At 48.5% G+C, this 5,877-nt stretch overlaps 1 long non-coding RNA gene across 1 annotated transcript; it reads left to right on the forward strand.

Annotated features, from left to right (window-relative positions):
• Positions 1-1,901: 1,901 nt before the first annotated feature.
• LOC121137226 lies at positions 1,902-5,342 on the forward strand. The gene is made up of 2 exons (XR_005874461.1): positions 1,902-1,986; positions 4,563-5,342. It is a non-coding gene; the product is annotated as an uncharacterized LOC121137226 (long non-coding RNA).
• Positions 5,343-5,877: the final 535 nt, after the last annotated feature.

A 5,877-nucleotide genomic window follows, 5' to 3' on the forward strand; every position in this document is an offset into this window, starting at 1 on the left:
TGTCCCATGAAACTGTGCGTGTCACTCACGAGTTCATCTGCTCAGAGAATGAACTCCACGGGAAAATACTTGTAATGGTCACTCCTGAAGTTAAAAAGAAGAAGAAGAAGGAGAAGGAGAAGGAGAAGGAGAAGAAGGAGAAGAAGAAAGAAAAGTCCAGACGACTCAGTAGCTAGAGATACCTGGTGCCAACCCTGATGATCTGGTTAGAATACCCAGGCCCCACATGGGGAAGGAGAGAACTAAATTCTGCAAGTAGTCCTCACACCTCCACACACATAGTAAATGAATAAATGTCATAATAAAACTTTTCCAACTGACTCTTGCATTTTCCAGCACTTTCTATTATCAGTACTTAATTGACTTCCAACTGCTTCAACCTGAGCTTACGATGCTTCCAGACCACTGCTTGTGAATGTGGGCATTCAGAGCCACCTGCTCTCAGGACCGAGCGACTGAAGGAAGACTTACAGAGACTTGCCTAACTTTCCCCGTGGCTTTGCCCCACCTTTGAATAGTCCCCATCTTTTCAGTCTGTGATAAACGGGTAAGGAGGCACCCAGGAGCGTAACTGAGTCACCCGAGTAAAGAGCTTCAGGAAATTCTCTCAGGTGTCTCAGCGCCCTCTGGCCGGAGCTCTGCTGAAGCCCCCGGATCAATTTGAACCAAGCAGACATGCGTACTACGGGGCACGATTAGTTTCAAATCAGTTAAGCTCCTTGTGACATTATGATTAAGAACTGGAGATCCCCCATGGAGGGTCTCACCCTCCTGGGGAATGGTGTGGGGAATGGGTGGAGGCTTGTGGGGGTTGGTGGAGGGGCAAGGGAGAGGGAAGGGAGAGGGAGCTGGGACTGACATGTGAAGCAAGCTTGTCTCTAATTTGAATTAAAAATATATTAGAAAAAAATAAAATAATTTAAAAAATCCCAAAGTTCCAAAACGTTAGCATCAAAATCACGAATCACATGTGAGAAGTGAAACCTCCACCGAGAGTTCGGTAAGATCTCCCCAGGATCACTAATGAAACATCAGTGCACAAATGAGTTAAGAGTGATTCACAGGTAAACTGAGGCAGGTGGCTTCCTCAGGCTCAACAGGGATGAACCAAACAGACTTGCTTTCTGTTTTCACTTAAAGTTTCACTCTGTAGTTTAGGTTGGCCTAGAAGTCACTATGCAACCCAAGCTGGCTTTGAACTCATAGTGATCCTTCTGCCTCAGCTTCCCACTATGTGCAGGGACAAGTTGTTCAATGACCAGCCTGAAGTCATGTCAGCAGCAATATATCCTTGTGAAAATACATTGGGGTCTGGACCTTGTCCCTCCAGAACCCTGGAACAGAATACCTTTTTAAGCATGGCAGGGAAAGGGGGGGAAAAAAGCCAAAAGAGTAAATTAGAGTTTGCATTAAAATCATGTCATTATTTAAAATAACAATGGCTTACCCATCCTTTGGTAAGTCACCATTGGTCTTTGTAACTTCCCCACGAGGCATTCTACATTCTCAGTGTTTTTAGAGATTGAAGTACAGATGTTTAAAGTGATTCCCCCGGGATCACAGTGAGTAAGGGGCAGAGGGAGGCTTCAGTGGTGGTTTACCTCTTAGGTGGAGAGGCCCAGTGAGAGGCCCAGCATGGGTGTGTGACTTTATGCATCACTCCTTTTTACTGGAAAGAAAGCCTGGCCAGAAACCCAGCTGTTTCATTACTTTGTTTCTTTAGATCCTAGATCATGGGGGGACACAGGAGGTGGTGGCCCCCAGTGCAAGTCTCACAAAGAAACATTTAAAGAGTAACTAGCTGCCTCTCTGCTGGCCCATCACTTCTGAAGAAATGGCACATGAGCCATTGTCTGAATGACAAGAAGGTGCCAGAAACCCTGAGGCTGGCAAGAAGGGCAGTCTATGAGGAGGGGTAGCAGGTGAGAGGCATCACAGAAGAAGATGAGAAGCCATGTCCATAGAAGAAAAAGACAACGGTCTGAGGTATGGATCAAGATGGCCCAAACCTGGCCCTGATAGATGGCTCAGGGGATGCACTGTTTGGTGTGTAAGCATAAGGACCTGAGTTCAGGTCCCAGGACCCACCTAGAAAGCCATTCCCATCACTGCAGGGGTGGGGTGAGATGGAGGAAAAAGAGAATCCCTGGGGCTTCCTGGACAGCTAGCATAGCCTAATGGGTGAACTCCAGGTCCCAGCAATCTTCTCCTGAGGAATGATATCAAGGCATGCCTCTAGTCTCCATAATTACACACACACACACACACACACACACACACACACACACACACACACAGGGGGGGGGAGAAAGGGAGGGAGGGGGAGAGATAGACAGAGAGAGAGAGAGAGAGAGAGAGAGAGAGAGAGAGAGAGAGAGAGAGAGAGAGAGAGAGAGAACCTTCACCTTCACTATCTGGGCAAGATCTGGGAAAGGACCAGTAGTGCTGGGAAGTGGTCTAAGGAGACGACTCAGTCAATAAACTGCTTGCCTTGAAAGCGCCAGGACCTGTTTCATCCTCAGACATCACACAAGAAGCCAGATGTAGGGGCACACTCCTGCAGTCCCAGCAATAGTGAGGTAGGAGGCAGAGACAGACAGCTCCCTGGGGCTTACTGACTAGCTAGCCTAGCTTATGTGGGAAAGTTCAAGGTCAGTGGGAGACCCTGTCCCAAACCAAAGGAGAGGGGTTTTCTGAAAACACTAAGGTCATCCTCTGACTACCTAGCATGGGCAAACATGTGCACACACATTACCCCCCTCCATGTACACACACACACACACACACACACACACTTTTGTAAGGCACACACAGGAATCCCACAGAGTCTCTCAGGCAACTAGATAGGAAGCTACAGCTCTGCCGGTCAGGACAGCCACTCTCTACACCCGTGGTAGATGGTCAGCACAAACTGGACCTGGAGGGTTGTTAAGGGGGGGGGTAGAGTGCAGAGGTAGAAGTGGACCCCGAAGGGTCATGAGAAGGAACTGAGAGTAAATGTGATCAAAATACCTGGTATGAAATCCTCAAATAAGTAATAGATTATATATCTTAAAGTTAAAATCAACACACAGAAAATGAACGGCAGGAATCAAAGCTCTGGTAAAGCAGCTGGTTAAGTGACAGATTCCACCTGAATGGCCACTAACACTTCTTGTGCGAGTGAGTTGGGATGGCGGTCATTATGAGAACCAACAACTCACTTCCTGTTTCTCCCCAGGTGGACGGAGACTGTCCAGGGTACAGCACACTATGAGTGCCCTGTGCTGATGCTGTGCCTGGAAATTTGTACATGGGGCTTCACCTCACCCGGTGCCATCAGTTAGGCAGACTCAGCCAGCCCTCACCCCACTTTGTTGATCAGAAACTAAGGCACTCTCCAAGGACACATGGGAACCGAGTGGCAGAGGGAGCACTTTGCCCAGGACTCTAAGTCCTTCTGAAAGCCCATTAGCCACAGAAGTCACATCACCCTCTCCTCCAAGAGCAATCACCTCCATTGTGACAACTGGAACAAGTTGTAAGATCAGGTCCCGGGTCCCTGGGATGGCAGAAACAAAATTGATTTTCTTTAGGCCTTTCCCTGACCATCCTTCCAGGTTGAGTTCAAATTCTGTGTGCCAGGGCCCGGGGAACGGAAGAAGTCACAGCCTTTCTGAGGCTTTGAGATTTGCTAGACTTGAAGTTACTTACAGTAAGAGACAGGGAGACAAACTCCCTCTCTTGCTCACATGGATTCATGCAGTCAAGGCCACATCTGAGGGTCTGAAATGCCTCTCAGGTGCTGGGATCACAGCTGTGCACCATGTGCCTGGTTTTATACCATAAATCTTTTTTCACTGGAGTTCAGAACATCAGAACTTTAACGTCTCCCTTCCCTGGATTGTGTTACACCGTGTTCCTCTAGATAGTACAGGCAAGCTGACTTGTCAAATCAGAGAGTTCTGGCTTGGGATGTGGTTAGTATCTCAGAATTCTACCCTGCACAGACTGAGTGCTCTTGTCTGAGGCCCTAGGAGCTTGGCTGCAGTAGTGACCCTCCTAGCAAGCCCACATCTAAACCTGCACCATCTGACCTACAGAACTTTCTGACATGATTGTCCTTCAACTCCATTTACCTTAAAGCAGCATTCATTCAAAAAACCTCTTCTCATAGCCCTGAAGAACAAAACCAGGTTTAATTCCTGGACACCATTTTAGTTGGGGGGGGGGGGGGCTTCAAATTTACAAAACTCAACAGGATCGTGAATACCCATGCAGCAGCCTAGGGGTCCGCCTTCCTGTCCACCCCTATCCCTATGTGCATCTCGGAGAATATTTCATCTGCATCATTGTTTACAAAACACAAACCGTTAGCCTAACTTTCAGCAAATCTGAGTCTTTCCATAAAATCATCACTGGCTGAACACCACCGCAACTCCCATTTTCCTCGGCATGCGTTCTAAAAAGCCAGGGTTGGGGCTCCCCAAACCACTGAGGTGGGATGCGCCTCCCAAATTGTTTTAGGAAACAGCCCGAGGCTCTTGGGAAGAGTAATGCCTTCCCTCCGGTTTCCTTCACAGTCTGGAATGTAAAAGCCAAACCCAACAGCCAAGGGTTTGCCAAGAACTCCAAAAAGACGATCACGTGTCCAATTACCATGGCGACGCGGTGACAAAGGGAACTTATTCCTGCTGTTTAGACAGAGCAATCCTGCAGCCATCAGGAGGAAAGGGAGACAGGCCGCCTGCGGTCACGCACACCTGACTGTCGCCCACGCAGGGCTCGCAGGCCGCCGGTTGTCAGCACCTGGGATTAGCGCGTGAGCTCCTGCGGGAAACTGGGCTGGCTTCAGCGCCAGGACAGCTCGGGGAGCCAGGCTCTCCTCCTTATTCTCCAATGGCTCAGCAGACGGCTTTAAGATGACTTCAACAGAGGACTCATCTGAAGTGTGTTTTATTAGTTCTAGCATTATTTCATCCGGTTTCAATGCGGGTCATTTACATGATGAGCCTTATGATTTGATTAACCCCGGGACAATTCCGAGACTGCTCTCCTGACACGAACGCAGTATTGGATTTGTGGTCTAAAAGGGCAGGCTTTCCAGTTAGACACCCTCATAAATCAAGGTACCAGAGACTCAAGGATAGACGGCCCCACGTTTAAAATAACTGGATTCGGGCCAGCGAGATGGCTCAGTGATTAAAGACGCTTTCCACTAAGCCAGACAAGCCTGAGTTCGGATCCCTGGACCCTACAAGGTTGAAGGAGAGAAATGACTCCCGCAAGTTGTCGTCTGACCTCCAAATGCCCAAATGTGTATTTGTACAGAATAAAAATAATGAAGTGGCCAGTGCCTTTAATCCCAGGACTCAGGAGACAAAGGGGGTTGAATCTCTGAGTTTGAGTCTAGCCCAGTCTTCTGAGCAAGTTCCAGGACAGCCAGGACAGCATGCAGGAGGCTCTTGATCCAACCTCCACCCCAAATAAAATACATGCATGTGCTATATACAGAAACTCCTCATAGGAAATATTGCTGGTGCTCTGACCCTATCCAGGTGGCTTTATTGGTCCTGGGTTCATGCCCAGCAGCAGCTATCAACCTGAAAAAGGCCACCTTAGAAAATGCTCCTTGGGTGGGGTATTCTAGAGTGCCCCCTAGAGGTCATAAGTGGGACCAAGCTGAGGCATCCCCAGGTTATTCATTCTGTCTCTTTGTCTCTCTCTTCCCTCCCTCCTTACCCCCTTTCTCTTTCTCTCCCTCCCTCTTTTCCCCCTCCTTCTCTCCCTACTCTCTCTCCCCATCCTATTTTCCTCCTTCCCTCTATCTCTCCCTCCTTCCATCTATCTCTCCCTCCTTCTATCTCTTTCCCAAATCCTTTTCCTCTTCCTTTTACT

This window comes from Mesocricetus auratus, unplaced genomic scaffold (genome assembly GCF_017639785.1).
Source record: "Mesocricetus auratus isolate SY011 unplaced genomic scaffold, BCM_Maur_2.0 Super-Scaffold_100676, whole genome shotgun sequence".
Lineage (NCBI taxonomy): Eukaryota > Metazoa > Chordata > Mammalia > Rodentia > Cricetidae > Mesocricetus > Mesocricetus auratus.